The sequence below is a fragment of the Lutra lutra genome, chromosome 6 (assembly GCF_902655055.1).
Source record: "Lutra lutra chromosome 6, mLutLut1.2, whole genome shotgun sequence".
Lineage (NCBI taxonomy): Eukaryota > Metazoa > Chordata > Mammalia > Carnivora > Mustelidae > Lutra > Lutra lutra.
The window spans coordinates 44,375,828-44,394,694 of NC_062283.1; the positions used below are offsets into that span (position 1 = coordinate 44,375,828).

Below are 18,867 nucleotides of genomic sequence, written 5' to 3' on the forward strand. Positions count from 1 at the left end.
GGAGCCTGCTTCTCTCTCTCTCTCTCTCTCTCTCTCTCTCTGCCTGCCTCTCTATTTGTGATTTCTCTCTGTCAAATAAATAAACTCTTAAAAAAAATTACAATGATATCAAAGCAGGAGTCAGTGAAGTGCTGGTCGTGATGTGCTAAACTCAGATCTGAAAACCCTAATTTTCCCCCTTCTCTCAATTCAATTTAAATCCCTGTTTCTAGCATTCATCTACATTCATCTTCATTTTATTTTTAGCTCCTGCAAACTTTCTATGTCGTAATTTTTATATCTCCACCTTTACTTTCAGTACTGCACACTATATCCACATCCATCTTTCTACATGAAGTTAACATCGAGGTAACAATTTTCCTTCTTGACAGCACACTTAATAACTTTTACTTTCATGTGGATGACACTTCATATACTAGAGTTTTATGATTCACTCTCTATGATTATGCTAAATATAACTTCAGTCTATATCAGCTCAGTTGCTTACCAATCCCAAATTATCTTTGGGGCTCCAAACTAGCTAACATAATGTTAACCATGTCATCTAATACTTAAATGAATATTGTTTTTAGTGCAAAGAAATATTGGAATGCATATTAAGATTGAACAGGTCATATTGAGGACATCAAGCTTCATCCCTTTTAAAACTAATCTATTAAACTCGTGGATTAAATAATAATAATAATCATTTATTATTTACTATGTGATGGCATTGTGGCAAATGTATTTTATGCATTATTTACACATAATCTTAAAAACAATACTATATAACTGTCATTATACTTCTCTTTACACTTATTAGTGAAGAGGAAGTTCAGAAAGCTTTCATGTTTAACATTTTTCAGAATCACAGCTAGTTTGTAGTAAAAAGAAGGTTTTTATGAGATTAATGATATTAGCAAATTTTTCTCCTTATTAATACTAGTTGAAGATAGCATTTAAGTCATGGGCGTAGACACTTCTGTAGCTTGTTACTAGTCATTTAAAACACGTACCTTTAAAAGATGATCGTTTTACCACAAAGTCTTCTAGAAACACCCATTTCCTGAGAAAGTGTTATTTTATATCCAATCTCTAATATATGCAATTTTAAAAATCCATAAGTAAATTTTTAAATGCCACATGGAAGGAGCTTGTGCATTTTTCTTTGATATGATTTTAAGTCACAGTGCAATCTGGCAATTTCTAAACTTAGGCTAAAGCTAGGGATTTAAAATCTTTGGAAATTTACTTACATCATTTCCTCAACAGATGCTTGGCAGAAGAGATGGCTATGTATAGCTGAGGAAGAAAGTTCTTTGAGGATAGTGAGAGATTTGTTGAGGTTTAAATTCCTCAGGCTTATTTCAATTATATTTTTCCTTCTTATGTTGACTAGTAATTCACAAGTGTTAATGGAAAAGTGCCCCCTCCACATTGAGAAATAGAAAGCCAATATTTTAAAGAAATAAAACAGAAAAAAAGAGTAATGATTTTAAAAGCAAAACAACAAATCTAATTTCCCAGGAAGTTTATGTGACTGATAAATTTGGAAAAAGTATACATTTTTCATACTTCATTTTTTTCTTGTTTTTAGACTTACCCAAAATATTTTCTAATAACAAGATACACAGAGATGTAGTGTCCTTGAACAGTTCAATGGAATATAAATCTATATCTATATACATTTATCATATTGGAAATTTTAATATTTTATAAAGGATTAAAATGTGTAACTGAAAGGATTTCACTGAAACAAAAATGCTTTCTTAGACTTTCCATGTCAAAACTTTCTACAATATTAATACCGTTTTTATGCAATTTACTTGGGAGATATAAAAATTGGTGGTACTCTGTTGTTTTCAATATAATGTTTAATGTAGTTCATGGACTTTTAGAATTTGAAGTATAATATTAGGGTTCCCAGATTAAGCAAATAAAAATACAAAATGTTTGATTAAATTTGAATTTCAGATAAACAGTGGATTTCCATATATTGAATGGGACATAGACTTCTCCCTTAGTGTACTGAATTACCCTTAATCTGTCAGCTAGCTCAACTTGGTGGTAACTATGGGGAAATACATAGAGTAAGTAATAAAAAATATCCCCGTTTCATGCTGAAGAAAGCATGAGAAGGAGATTTGGAAAAGAGAGAGAAAAGAAAAAAAGCAGTCAGTTGTGTGTCAGTTTCCCTCTTCCTAGTGTTAGCTCTATGAGGGAAGGGTGTATTTCATTAAAAAAGGAAGATAGCACCAGGAGAAGAGGTATCTTGCCAAGACTACCTGTTGTGTTTCTAGACACATATACCGGCTGCACTTATATGGGTAAAATGTCACAGGAAAATTCATTGGTTTAACTTTCATGATCTATCCTTAGTTCCTCTCTGATATAAATCCAAAAGAGAAGTCACTGAGATTCTGATTGAACACAAGGGGGAGAAGAGTGGACAAGGCACTGGGGTTCCCACTGTATTAGTAATGTGACTTTTTTTTATTTTCAAGAGTGACACTTGCATCATGGTTTTTAATTCCTTCTAACTTGTAGATATTGCAAATATATCTCTTGATATATTAACTTTGCCCATGGTGCCTTTCATTGAAAAATAATTTGTAATCAAATCCATCAAGTTTTATTAATGTAGTTTTTGTATTGTTTTACTTCTGCTTGGATAATTATTCCTATACATTATTATTCTTTTCTAATGGTAACTTACTCATTCATGACTCTTTATACTTCTCTATGTATGTTAGAGTACTTCTGTCATTTCATAAAATATGCAATTTCATATCGTGTAAATAAGTGGGGTAATTTGAAGAGAACAGACATCTTCATGTTAATTTATGGCATGTGATAAGGTAAAACATTTCTTTATTTTTCATATTTCTTAATTTTTTTATAGATTTCTTCATAAGGCCTTGTATGTATATGTCCCTCTACATGTATGTGTGTGTGTCTATGTCCATTAATATGTACTTAAATGAGTCATGTGTAACATAGTTTTGGTTACTGTAGTAAATATCTTATTTCTTTTTTTTTTTTAAGATTTTATTTATTTATTTGACAGAGAGAGATCACAAGTAGACAGAGAGGCAGGCAGAGAGACAGAGAGAGGGAAGCAGGCTCCCTGCTGAGCAGAGAGCCCGATGCGGGCCTCGATCCCAGGACCCTGAGATCATGACCTGAGCCGAAGGCAGCGGCTTAACCCACTGAGCCACCCAGGCGCCCTGTAAATATCTTATTTCTGATTATATTTTGTAATTATTATTTTTCTAAGAAAATTACACTGAATTTTGCGTATTAATTTTGTATCTTGGTGGAACCTTGTGGAACTCATACTAGTTTAGTATTTTATCTTTTTCATTTTATGCATTTTCTTGGTAGATAATTTCTCTATAAACATTTATAATAATAACATTCCCCTTAAAATTCTTGTATCTTGTTTTATAAATAAGGCAAAGATGGCCCTGGGTATTGGCTCTAGTTTGTTTATTTCTTTATTACAGACTGAGACCTGTTATCTCAAAAGCCTGCTGTTTCTAAAGTAAAATTTTTACATATCCAGTTATTTTTAAAATAGCCAAAACAAGCAGAAATTTAGCCATTTAGATCCTGCTTGTTCTGCATAACCTATGAACCTATACCTAGCATCTGCTGGCCATTGATATGATAGAGCCATATGGTGATAAAACTCTAAGGCACTACTGCCTTACAGAGGTCTCCAACTCAGAGACTCCCATGGTACTGTTGGGTGAAATCACTTAGAAAAGCAAACCCATTCTCTCCTTCCTTTCCTGGAGTTTCTTGCCTTCCTTCTCTTCTGGATGTTGACTCTTTCTGTAAGTCTCTGGATGGTGTCATGCTTCCACTCTCAGGCAACCCTGTCCAAGCACCATTCAATGAAGTTTATTGTATGCTCCTGCCTCTTGTGGTAAAAATCATTTTCTGTATTTGGTCCCTGGACTTCTCAAACCCCTACGTGTTTCTTATTTCTTTTTAATATTTGTTCTTATTGAATTGACCAAGACTTCCAGGACTGTAATAAATAGTTGTTGTGATGGTGGAAATTTTAACCATGTTCCTGATATTAAAGGGGAAATCTAAAATTTCCCATTCTTTATAATATTTGCATTGGCCATTGTATTTTCCCCTGTTTTTATGTGCAACTATTCTGAATGAGTTTTTCCACACAATGGTGTATATTATATTTTCTTTTATGGGTTTTTCTCTCAACCCATTTACATTATTGTCATAGTTTATATTCTTGGTCACAATTCTTTCTCCTTTTTTCTATTTATGCCTGATTTCTTAGTTTTGTTTTGTTTTGGGGTTCTTTGTCTTTATTTCCTACCACATTTTGGAAAATAATTCATCCATACTTAATCCTACCACTAATTTCTTTGTTTTTTTTTTTTTTTAAATACATTCTTTAAGCTATATATACGTCTGTCAACAAATGAAGGATCATTCTGGTTGCTGTGGTGAGAGTGGAATACAGCATATTTCACATAGCATATAACAAATATACAACTAGGGGCGATGGTAAAAGCAGAGAAACCAGTTAAAACTTTCCTACAATAATCTAGATGAGGAAGAAAAAAGTCTTCATGAGGGAGTATCATTTCTGAATATTTGTAAATCAAGAGAAAACAGTTTAATTATTGAATCATAGAATGGAAACTTGGAGCAAAACTAACTGTAACTATGAGATTGGAAACTGTGCATATGCTAAAAATTTAACATACTGACAACACATGATAATCAAAAAAGTAAACCTGTTTTAAAAGGTTATCTATGTAACACAATTTAAAATATCTATAGTGGGATAATAAATAATTTTAAATTTAGTGAAAAATTCTATTAAATTATAAACATAAAAGCTATCGCACAATTTAAGAATCGGTGTGAAATCAAAATACAGTGATGTAATAATGGGATATTTCAACAGTTGACTTATGCAAATTTGTTTCTATGCACTAATGACACACAATTGAAGGAGAAAAAATAAATATAATTTTAATAATGCTACTTTCCATCCTATTTATCCAAATAATTTTTAGTTTTTATTCTTAATGTAGCTTAGAGTAAAATTGATTTTGTATGCATTTTGAAGTTCTATAAATTTTAACATGGTTCATATAATTACCATTACAGTTAGTACACAGAACATTTATTTCCTTCACCTCAAAGCATTCTTCGGTCACATTTGTAGTGACATTTTCCCCATTCCAAACACAGACAACCACTGATCTATTCTTTGTCATTATAGTTTGTGTTTTCAAGAATGTCCTATAAAAGATTCAAACATGACACAAGATTTTGAGGCAGAATTTTTATCTGCATATATTCAAAATTCATTCAAGTATTGCATGTTGTCATAGTTCACTCCTTTTTATTGTTGGATAGTATCCAATTATGTACATGTACCAGACTTTTCTTATCCATTCACTCATTTAAGGACATTTGACTTCTTTCCATTTTTTTATGATTATGAATAAAACTTCTATTAGCATTCATGTAGAGGATTTATGTTTCATTCTCTAGGGTAATAAAATTTCATTTTATATAGCAAATACCCAAGAATAACATTGCTAAGTCATGTGGTTAGTACTGTTTAATTTTATAAGAACGTGCCAAACTGTTTACCAGAGTGTTGTACCCATGGTCCTGCTCTTTATTGGTATGTATGAGTACCTGCTTCTTGGCATTTTCACTAACTTCACTGGTGTTGTAGGATTTCTTTTTTTTTCTTTTAGCCATCATAATAAACATACAGTGACAGCTTATTGTGTACAAGTTTGAAAAATCACATTTAAATTTTACTGAATAGGGTTGAAATTTGAGTGGGTCTAGGGAGTTCAAGGATTTCAGGGCTGATGAAGGAAATAACAATGATCATTAGGTGACGGTAAAGCACACAGGGCTTTATTTGGGTTTGCATTTGTATTACAAGTAAGATGCTCACTTCAGGAGACTTTCAGAAACAGGAGCTCAGAATCACCACGCGGAAGGCAAAGAGGGCAAAAGAACTCCAAGGGAAAACAGGAAGCAAGGAGAGGTTTCACGCGTTTAGGTGATGTTGCTCAGTCGTATGGCTGGGAGTTGCCAGATCAGAGACTTTTGAATGGCAGCTGCTTGGGGTTTTTTGTAGTTCCAAGGTATGTCTTATTTATAGCTAGTGAATGTCAGTTGCAGTTTTGCTATATATGTAGTGCGGGTAGGCTCTAATTTGCTAAAAATAATGCTTATTGGGGCTATATATAAAACAACTGGGTGTGTAAAAATCCAAGTTTGTCACTGATGGGCGTTTGAGTTCAATGGACTGAGCTTTCCGTAAAGTAGTAAACAAATTAGGGATATACAGGAACCATCTTTGGCTGACTCATAACAGAAGGAAGTAGATCTGTAGAATCCTATAGCTGATTTTATTCAATCAATCATATGAATTATGTAATATACTTTCTGTAGAATATCATAATATTTTACTAATATTTGGAGAAACTAAACTTGGAAAATGTTTTAAAAAATGAAAATACAGGGGCGCCTGGGTGGCTCAGTGGGTTAAGCCGCTGCCTTCGGCTCAGGTCATGATCCCAGGTCCTGGGTTCGAGCCCCGCATCGGGCTTTCTGCTCAGCAGGGAGCCTGCTTCCTCCTCTCTCTCTCTGCCTGCCTCTCTGCCTACTTGTGATTTCTCTCTGTCAAATAAATAAATAAAAATCTTTAAAAAAAATGAAAATACATTTTTGGTAACTTATCTCCTAATATTTGGTATAAAAAAGGAATATGACCTTCATATGTGAAAATAGTATTATTGACCCTTTAGTAAAAGATTTTATTTAGAAGTAGAAATGAGAGTTTGCTAAGAATCCCATGTATTTCAAGTCTTTAGAAGGAATACATCATGTTAATGGAACAGTTTGTCTCTTTAATAGGATAGCTTAAGGCTGTGAAAATCTGTGTGTATGTACAGTTAATTGATACATATTACAAATTAATATGATACCTCTTGTGACATTTGTAGTAATCCTTTGATCTACTCAGGCCAAAATACCACTAAATAACACCAAAACAAATTTTGTATATTTCATTGAGGAAATAGCCAATGGAATATCTAGGTTACACTGGAACCGGCTTCTGGTTCTGGGTCAGTATGAATCTGAAAAGACAAATATTTATTTAATCTCTTTCTCCTTACTATTAATACTATAATTATATCCAGCTGCCCTAGTGGTAATGTACAAAATTCCAGGTCTAATGAGATAGGTTAAACTGTCAAAATTGCAGAGAGTTTTTGTTTTTTTCTTTCATTACCATATAGAACCCATAAAGAGAAAAATATAACAATCAAGATGGAAGACCAGGAAGACTTTATTATCCTTGTAGGTATGACGATGTAAGTCACATTTATTCTGCATTTTAAAAAAATGTAAATATTTGTGTTACGACAAGTATAAATTTATGTTTTGTGTAGAAGAGGGACTTTGTCTTTTTATTTCTTTACTTTTTGGATTTCTTGAGTTAGATGTAAATATAAAAAGAAGTGATTATCTCTAGGGAGATTTTATTTATTTGAGAGAGAGAGAGAGATCGGGTAGGGAGAGAATGGGAGAGAGAAGCAGACTCTCCACTGAGCAGAGAGCCTGACATGGTGCTTGATCCCAGGACCCCGAGATCATGACCTGAGCTGAATGCAGATCCCTTAACAGACTGAGCCACCTGGGTGCCCCTTCTTTTTTTGTTCTTTCTTTCTTTTAAGATTTATTTATTTAGAGTTGGAATCTCAACCAACTGCGCCACCCAGGCACCTCTGTAAAGACATTTTCAACTATTTTAGTTTCTTTGAATGTTTGCTAAGTCTTTTTGTTTGCTTTTTATAAAGCTCTATGTGTACAGATGTTTAAAATCTCTACAAGAGTATAATAGGAACATCTTTTGTCCACTCATTTATTTAACAAATGTTTATTAAGCACCTATCTTGTATCAGGCATTCCTTGCCTTATTACCTTTGGGAAAAAAACTGTACAAGAATTTTCTTTTTATTCTTCCTTTTCATTAAATTGGAAGATTTAAATACCTCATTATCTTAAATATTATATACATCCTTATCTAATTATTTTTGTATCTTTAATATTGATGCTGAAAGCTACTGTGGTTGATTGCTTACTCATTTTATTTCACATCTAAATTATTAAAGTCTTGAATTCAACCTGCTTACCTATGCAAAATAATGTGCAGAAAGAGAACAATTATTTCCAATTAATATCATTGGCATTTAAAACATCGCTATGAATATCAACTGTTTGATCTTTTCTAATAAATGAAATTATTCATTAAATATCCCCAGTTTCTGTGACATATACATTTAGCACACCTCTCTCTCCCTGTGATATACTATTACATATGGCTTTTCAAACCAGTAGGTGTGTCTTGTTCAATTAATTTAGGCAAAGTTCATATAGCAGGAGTTATCTTATTGGCTCTTGACAACTGTGTGTATAATTCAATCATACAGAATTTTTTCTCTCTGATTTTCTTAAATCAAAGAAAATATGAAGGCAATATTTAAGAATAAATTCTTTCAAACATTAACCCTATTAAAATTCTACATTTCCTTTATTTTAAATTTTTTTGGTCAGGTCATTTTGCAAGTACATTTTACTCATTACAAAGATATGACTTAGCAAATTCTCTCTATTATTGCTATTTGAATTTGCATACATATTTAAACAAATATGAGTAAGTGTAACTTTTTAGATGCTGTTTAAGCTTAAAATAGCCCTGATAATGGTTTTTAACTTGAAACTGCAATTTCTCCTCAGTGCCTCGCAAATTACATTATTTCTAGTGGGTAATAAAAAAATAATATCCTTTGTTTCATTTTCAAGAATCAAATAAGATAAGCACATGTATGCTTTGTGGACAAATACAGAATATTGCTTATACTAGGTATACCCTAAATTCCAAACATTTCATGCTTTCCCTGTGGTGGATTAGATAATGTAAATCATGAATTTAACAATAGAAATGTCATTTCTGAGCAGTTCTATTAACAAAAATGTGTGACTTAAGTTTTGAAGTGATAAATGACAATTGGAAAATTAATCAAAAAGTTCTGAAACTACTATTGAGGATGCTTTATTCAGATTTCTATTAATAATACTGTCTCTAGGGGTTTTTACCTTTCACCTTCATCAGCCAGTCAAGATTCCCATGGAATACTCCTTGAAATTAGGCTGGGAACCAACTAGGAGAGAAGGGTGGGAGGTGGGGATGGGAGTAAGTTGAGAACTGAGTCTGAAAAGATGAATCCACGGTCTCCCCCTGAGCAAATCACAGGTTGGTAGAAAAAAAAGACAGAAGATGTGTACAACGAGAAATTCCAGTGGAACATGTGAAGTGCAGTAGTAGAAAAGTTCATGGGTGCTATAACAAGTATCCATTAAAGTACTTTATGCATGATCATATTTGAATTTTAGCATATACCTTAATTAACAAGGATAGAGGATAATTTGGAGTTTGGGAGGTTGTAGTAAATCTGATTATTATAATCCAAAGACTCAGGCCTGTACTAAGTGTCACCAATGATACAAATGCATGTTAAGAGTCAATATGATTTGCTGTGTAACTGATTATGTGTGGTGAAGGGTATAAGAAGGTTAAGAAATACAAGTGCTTCCAGGTTCCCCACTGAGAAGATTTTATGTTCAATGGATAACACAGGCTTTGAGGGTAGAGGGAAATGGAAAGCTAACTTTGTACTTAATGAGCTTGAGACCATCATGCAAAGAAATTGACAGATATTGGAGGATTTTTCTCAAACTTAAACAGCCCTCATTAGGTTTAGAAATACATAAGTATGATAAAGTATGATTCATATGTAAAAATGTTAATTTTTTAGAATAACTTTGAGTTTGGCTCACTGGCATCATAAAATACTGGAGTAAGCTTGAATTTGTTTTTATCTATCTGAATATGATGCTATGACCAAACAAACAATGATAGCAGTGACTTAGAACAAGAAAGATTTATTTCTCACTAATACAGGCACAACTGCAAGGTTAACTGACATTCCAAGGGAACTATCAAGCAAAGGATATTCAGTCTTCTACTTCCACATCAATCAGGATTGCTGTTGCAATGAAAGACAGTCCTGGAAAAGCTTTTACCAGCAAAATTGCTTCCATCGTTAAGTAACATATGCCCCATCTGCACAAATTTCTCTGCCTAATTCAATCACAAGCCACACCTAACCTCAAGAAGGAAGAGAGGTTCTCTATCTATCCTCACGTGTTCAGAAGGAGAACCAGAAATATTGGCAAATAGCACTTACATCTTCAACAGTTTTAAAGTCAGAAAAACTTTGGTTTCAAAACCAGTTTTGCCAATGTTTCTTTATTTATAAAATGAAAAAAATATATATGAATGAACAACTCAATCCCAGTTTATGTATCTGTAAAGATTTCTCTGGGTTTTGAAAGTGAACTAGTTTTTAAAGACCTTGTGGATATGGTTTGTGATTTAATGTCCAACAAATTCTTTAAAAGATGGTGCCATTTTGGATTGTCCATTGTTAGAATGGTTGCTTATTAGAATTTGTTGTTTTTAATGGATGGTTGTTCATATTTGGACCCAATATAATTAGATTGTCTCTAATTACTGATAGGAGGTCAAGTATATGATACATGCAAGTATAATGATTTAATACATGACCTTGTGTAAGACCAGTATCTTAGGCCTGAATTGTATTTGTCAACACGTAATTCCCTTAGGTTGGAATAACGCATATAAGACTTTCTCTCTGCAATACTCTGTCTTACAGTTTACATAAGGACAGTGTCCATTGACTCCACTAGTAAAAATAGTCTGCAAGTCTTCCAAATGACATTTGACTGTAAACACATGTCAGTTTCAGTTATACAATTTTTATTAAATTAGGGACACATATTGGAAAATGCCCAGTGAATTCAACTAATTACATATTATTATCATGAGTGAGGTAATGCATTACAAGCTATAATACAATTAATCTTTCCTTAATGGCTCTATAAATATGTCTGATATACACTAAGAAACTTAATTATTTCAAGCAGATAAATCTGACTCAATATTAGAACATCTCATTTAATTTAGTAAAAATTCAGCTTTTTACATTCTTATTTCTGTTATTTAAAATGTCTTCTGTTTATTACAATCAGAATAGTATTTTTTTTATCAGAATGATACAAATATTCCTTAAATTTTAGAACTTGACAGTTTTACTATTGGAAAGATTTATTGTACTCTGTTTAGCTACTTGTTTACTTAGGCTCTAGTAAGAGTTTTTCATTTTACACTTACTAGATGCCAGGCATTGTTATAAATGGGACATCTGTTACCTCATTTAATTAAATTATTATCACTGTTTCATAAAAGATTACCTATAGATATATTAAAAAATCAGCTTCCTTAATTTCCTGTGAATAATTTTCAAATGAAGAGAAAATACTTAGTTTTCTTTAAACATTAAACAGGACAAAATATATAAAATTATTTTTTTAAAATATATTGATATATGTAAGTTGTTCATTGATAATATACTTTTACATTGTTTTAAAATAACATGAAATAATTAATTTGGAATCACTAATTTTTATAAAGACAAAATGTTAAAATACACGTTTAAATTAAAAGCAATAAAAGGTAGAGATCAGTACATATATCTAAGAAGCAGTACTACAGTATGAGAACTTTCTCACTGTAGAGGCAGCACCTGAAAAATACACAGCAAGTTTAGCATTCAAATGACTATATGTTTGCTAACGTTAGTGTTTATTGTATATGAATAAACTTTAAGCTAATGACAAAACTAAGATTTCTGGGGTTAAAGATATGACAAAACTGTATATCCCAGTAATTCCAAAGACTGATAAATTATCATTTAAATATTTATTTATTGAGCATTTACAATGTAAAAGGCATTATTAGGTAATAATGAAGAGGTATCCGAGTTATTACGTGTCAATTAATCCATTTAGGTTAAAGTAGTGAGTACATAAATTCCTTAAAATGTAATTAAAACATAGGCAAACTGTGTTTGTGTGTGTGTGCATGTGCGTGTGTTGTATATAAACAAATTAAAGGATTTACCCTCGAATGTTTAAATAGTTCTACTAGTAAACACCATAAACATGAGTCTTTATTATCTTCCTCTAATTTGTTCCAGATTTAAAGACACTCTTACTGCTTAGAGTTGACTATATCCATTTATCTGGAGGCTTCCTTTTTTGAAACTAATGTAGAAGATGTCCAAGAGCAGTAAAGAATGAATAATAGCAACAATTTTGTTTGTAGTTATATTTATGAGTACTCCCAAAGGGCCTTTCTTAAAGGGAAAAAATAAAGAAAAATAGAAGAAATCTGTCAATAAAAGCTGACAGATCCTACCCACATTTAAAAGTTAAAGTGAAGCTGATGAGTATTTGAATAAAAAGAGTAATATCCAAGAATTGAGTTTCAAGTATATCAAAAATTCTCATAACAAAGATAAGTTAGTAAGATGTCATGTTTGCAACAAATTTCATCAGCAAAAATCCAAAGATGTTAACTGTTTCTTAGGTGTCTGGATGTGGAGATGTGTCATCCACATCCACTAAGGAGACTTACTGCCCCAGCTGCTGGGAGTGCTGATGGCAGGAAGTCTTCAGTGGGCAGTCACCTCAGAGATTTCCTCAGCAGAAGAGTTGCAACTTCCAAGGTCAAACTCTTCTCAGAGCAGTGTACATCCAATACTATCAGCTGGAGAAGTACAAAGTATAAAGGCCCAACCATTTCCCATTTGATTAAGCATTTTTAGTTCCACACTAGTCCTGAGCACCAGAAGCTCTGGTTACTGTATGACTCTTCACTTTACCTCTCTCCAGGATAATCCCTACCTTCTAACACATTAAACTTTGTCTCAGCATCTGACTTTCAGAAAATCCAACCTCTAACATCTTATAAATACAATTTAACTTTTAAAAATGACATGAAATTGGACTCCCTAAGATCTCTTTTTCCCTTATACCTGGGATTGTTGCTCTATTTATTCATATTTGGTTTTCTGTGAGAAAGTATGAAACATAGACATAGAAAATCTGGAATGAATATTGTAAAATCTGTGATATCTATGGTGCCTTTGAAAGAGCTAATAGGCCAGGATTTTGATGGCAATAATCACATAAGCCAGAAACCAATAAAAGCCTGGTTTGTTTTCAAACTGTGTAAGAATGGCAGAATTAGACATGCACTGTGAAAATAAGTGTAAAGTTTAGACACATATTCTGTTTTTCACACTGTCTTTAAAAGACAGCAGAGGCCTTAGCATCTTCTATTTTACACATGAAACTATTTTGAAATCTGCCTATGATCACAGAATTTTGTGATGTGCTAAAGTGTTTATAATACTCGGCTTTTAAAATTTCAATTAGCAAGTGCTAATTAGCGTCTAAAATGAGGGAGAGGTCCCAGAAAGGTTGTAAGAAGAACAAGAAAGATAAAAAGGTGAGAAGCCTAAGTAAAGAAAGAAAAGTACTTCAAAGCAGGAAACAGAAGAATGAAGGGATAGAAGATGGGAGAAGGAGGACCAAAGAAAGAAACTATTCTGAGGAAAGTAAAGGAAGGAAATGTACAAATTTCTTTGTTTGAAAGGCTTATTTTTCTTGCCTTTGCTTTCAAACAGGATTCTGTAAATGTTTTCTGTTTATCTGATTGAATTTTATTTTTTTATTTTACCTCACAGTTGAATCTGAACAGAGTGAAATCCAAATCAGCTATGAATGGTTTTCTATTTTCAGCAGTTAATAATTATAGACAGCACCATATACCAACTTTACTCTCAGTTTTGTTCTTTTGTTTTGTTTTGTTTTAAACTGTACACAATCTGATACAAAAGTACAATTTGAGAAAGTTGTTAACAACTCAGTGTTTTTATGATTATAAAAATTTCAGAAAAATCCCATAAGAATTTATTTCTTTTATGAGTTGACAAGTCAAAGATTTTAATTAAAAATATCTTTCACATATCCCATATGCACCCAATAAGTCTAAAGCTGTATAATTGGCTATCTAAGCTGTAGGCAGCTGGAGACAATTCTCAAATTTCTTATGGGAAGAAAGCCAAAATAAACAGCAGGAAAATAATATGTCATTGAGAACATCACCCAAGTCATGCTTTAGTAAAGGATAACAACAGAAGTCTCATAAGGCAAAGCAGAGCAGATGGTTCCAAGAATCTTTTGGACTAGGTTATTTTTGTTCTTAGGCCAGAGCTTATGATGGAAAGCAAATACGCCCAGAACAAATTAACTCGTGCATACGGATGTGGGCGTTAGCTCCCTAAGGTGAGAATCAAATTCACAAACCTAACATTTAATCAGAACTGTTGTTTCTAACTAGCATGTCATGCTCTATTGCTTCCAGATAATACACCATATGATTTCCAGTCAAATGCTAATGATGAATAGAGATGACAGCAATGAGTTGAACCTGCTTTTCTCCAAACAGTTGGGGGTGTGGGATAGGGAACTACAAGCCTTCACACCAGGGTATTGAGGAAAACCAGAGTGCCTGCCTGTCTTCTAACTTGATCACATAATGCGTTCATAGCTCCATCACTGATAATACACCTTAAAAATCATACACAACTTCACGTGTCACAGTGTGAAGTATATAAACATGATGAACATTGAGCAAATTGGGTAATAATATTGAAGAGAATCATATGTTACAGACACAGCTTTACTGAATGAAATAATTTGGCTGAAACATTGGGTTTATTTTGACCATTATTTTCATCAGGGCTTAAGTTGTTACTTGTTTTCATAATGTAGTTACTAAAAACATTGCATTTGCAATTGCCAAATTGTTAAGAAAATTGACCAAAAAATCACTTCAAAGAAATTAAAATTTTTCAAAACTATATTTGTGAGAGCTTTATAAAGCAGTGTGTGTCTCCAGGAGTATGTGAGTACACATGTAAATATGTATGTAGATGAATAAAATATCTTGTCATGTTTATCTTTGAAGACCGTAAAGAGCTGTTAAAAAAAAAAAAACAGATATGACCTGATGCAGTTCCATGCCAGTGAAGCAGTAACAAGTGTTGAGCTGTCATACCCTAAAATTTAGTACTTTTTATAATTGGATTCTCAAAGAATTTTAAAACTTTTCACACTTTAAGGATGACTGTTGCCATTCTCTTACAATTTGAATAGCTTATTAATTAAATGATTTATGCCTTCAATTTTAAAATTATGATACAATAATGTAGTATGATGTCAGAGTATGATATCACATGTGATCATGTTAGTCATCTAATATCTTTTTGTCCTTATTTTCCACTGAATATTGTCCAAATTCCTCAATACTCATTAGTCCCCCTCAATACCACGGGAAAGGTATATATGTGGCATTACAGTTGTCAGAGGAAGCATCTGAGAAAGTAGTGGGAAGGGTCAACAAAGGGATTGGTTTGACCTTGTCACAAGGACTAGTGAGTGGTACTGAAATTTGGTAGATGGGGGTCAATGATGTTAAACATCCCCCAAAGAATTGTTATGAAGAACAAAGAATTGTCCAATATACCAGTAGTGCCTCTGCTAAAGAATGCTTAATCAAAATCTGACATGAGCATACCTCCTAAACTTAGATTCGGCCATTCTAATTCATATAATCTGCTTAAATGGTCTTGGTATACCATTTCCCCTTCCTGAAATGCTTTTCACTTTTTCCACTCCTTGTCATCATGAAGCTAGACAACTAACTCATTTTTCCAATTTTAGCCCACATGTTGCTTCCTTAGCAAAGTGTTCCCTAACTCCCTGTTTCATTACTTATTTCTTTCTCTGCATCCACAAAACCCAGAAAGTCCTACAAACAGGACATGTGCACCTGCTTGTCTGATTTTATGTTTGCATACTGCTTCATTTAGACAGGTATCATTTCATATTCATCTGTACATATGGGCCCTCCCCTCCGATATATTGAAATGCATGTATTCATTACATGCTCAATGAATATTGAATGAAAAACAATAGAAAATAAAAAGAGCAAATGAATGAGTAAATAAATACATGTGAAAAATAAGCACATGGATTTTCTGAAAGACATGTTACAATGTTATTTGGGAAAGTGCTCCTGCTTTAAAAGAAATAACACATATGTGCATGAGAACCATACAGAAGAATGTAAGATGTTTACAATATGGCATACTGAATGTCATATTTTTAAATGTGTAGATAATTCTTTATCCTTCAAATGAAAGAGTGTGAAAATTTTAAGGGTAGAGTTATAAAATACATTTTGTTTGACAAAATATAGAACCCAAGTAGATTACAAATATTATTATGTGACAATATTTTTAATTTTTCCCAAGTTATTTGGGTTAACTTAGGTTGTTATTGAGTCATTTGGACTGAAATGCTTTTTGTAGTTTTACAAAAGTAATATAAAAATAATTTGTTATTATTTAAAATAAATGAGAAAAAAGAAATTAGTGAAACATGGATTTCAAGTTAGTTTATTAAATGCCTATTTAATTTTTATATGAGTTAGGTTCTTTGCACATTTTATGGATATTTAATAGTAAAAAATATAGATATGGTATCTACTTCACAAATATTAACCTATAAGGGAAGATGTGTGATTTAAGTAAGTGAATAAGACAAAGTTTTATTACTGATTTTGAACTGTGAGGAAATGCTTTTGTACAACCCTTAAAAAATAATTTTCTGAATTTCAGGTTTCAAAATTTATAAAATTTATAAAATGTTCACAAAAATAAAACAAACATTTACCTAGTGAGTATGCCATGAGGCTAAAGATAGCTTGTATAATGTCCTTGGACAATTTCAGGGACATGGACAGTGCTTCAAAACTGGTAACTAACGTTGTATGAGAGATATCTATACACATTATTATCATGTCTTTACTTTGGTCTTTTCTCCTAAAATTTTGGCTTTAAAAACCTTTAAATTTTGTAAGAATTAGTAGTTCTTATAATTTTCTGTATTCAAAAACATATAAAACTTGTTTACTATGGTTTCATCTATTTCTTAATTTTTGCTATATTGATGTATTAGTTTCTTGTTACATTTCATAGGCAAGTTTGGATCTATACCACATAAACACTACTTTTAAAATGTCTTTTGACTATTTAGCATGTATTCAGGAATATATCAAAATACCATCGGGAACAATGTCTTGCTTTTTCATTGCCTTTTGTTAGTGTGACTTATTATTTCCCTCTGGCTTTTTTAGCTTTCTCCCAAGTTAATAGTTTCTCAACTCTTAGATGCCTGATATCTTGCCATTAATCACTGTGAAGTTAACAGCTAGCACACCTCTCAGTATTATCTTGAGTTTAACTCTGTCTACACGACAATGAATCAAAGTCATGAAAACAGAGGATTGTACCTCTTCGAATCAAAGCATTTAAGAATTATTATATCATTCACACTTTCAGATTTAGAAAATCCCTTTGTTTCTAAAAATGTTCTCTTTGAAGTTGATATACTTTAAACATACTACCTGGTGAAATTTTACTTGATAAAAAAGTATTAATTAAGCATAATTTTTGAAAAATATTTTGCTAAAGAAAAATTCATATCTTGACCAAAAGTTTATTTGATTATTGTTTCTCTAAAATGTTGCTGTGTTTATCTGTCAATATTGATACCTTATCTCTTATATCTTAACACAATTTTAATGAAAGAATAACTATAAATTTCATAAATCAGGTATAGAATCAGGTCAGTTAATTGAAATCATAAGCAAAGTGACTTTGGAGCAACAAGAAACATAGAGTCATAATGGATTCAAAATCCTTGGGGATTAAACCTATATTTTGTTTTGTTTTAAGATTATATTTATTTATTTGTTGGAGAGAGAGAGCACAAGCAGGTTGGTGGGAAGAGGCAGAGGGAGAAGCAGGCTCCCCAACTAAGCAGGGAGCCCTATGTGGGGTCTTGATCCCAGGACCCTGGGACTGTGACCTGAGGTGAAGGCAGATGCTTAACCAACTGAGCCACCCAGGCACCCTAAACCTATGTTCTTTACACTATTTAAAAATTTTCAAATGTTACAGCTTTGGACCCACATTTTTATTTTCCCTGAATTGTGAGCAGTAATCATACATCTTATTGATAATATAAAACTAATTGGGAGATATTTTATGTGGAAAATTTTGTTCTATTATATCATAAAATTATGTTAACCAATAGTTTAGGTCTTTAAACAATCAAAGATAACTTACTAAAAAATATACTTTAAAAATAAATTTCACAGGGGTGCCTGGGTGGCTCAGTGGTTTAAGCCTCTTCCTTCGGCTCAGGTCATAATCTCAAGGTCCTGGGATCGAGCCCCACATTGGCCTCTCTGCTCAGCAGGGACCCTGTTTCTCTCTTTCTCTCTGCCTGCCTCTCTGCCTACTTGTGATCTCTGTCTGTCAAGTGAATAAATAAAGTATTTTAAAAAAATAATAAATTTCACAGAATATGGATAGAATAGAGCTAAATTTAAGGATTCCAGAGATGAGCAAATATGAAACAATGACATGGTATTTCTATATGGAGGCAAAAATTATATAAGAATACTCTTTTTAGTTTACTGCTATCCTTAAGACTATGTATTAGTACAACTTGCATATTATTAACGAATAATTTCCCAGTTTTGCAGTCTGTTTGATGTATGTCTTTGCTATCAAATAAATTTTTTCCTAATCAAAAACAAATTTAAGTAAATCTAACCTCATACCAACAAGGAAGTCATTAGATGGAAAAACAATTAAAGTCTTAGCAAGTTAAAAAATAAAATTAGCAGACACATTGAATTTTATGCTACTATAAAAAATTGAGTTGTGGGCAATTAAATTT

General features: G+C 32.3%; 1 protein-coding gene across 1 annotated transcript in view; it reads left to right on the forward strand.

Moving 5' to 3' along the window:
- The window catches only part of EYS (eyes shut homolog), a 1,828,849-nt gene that overhangs the window by 167,103 nt on the left and 1,642,879 nt on the right, over positions 1-18,867 (forward strand).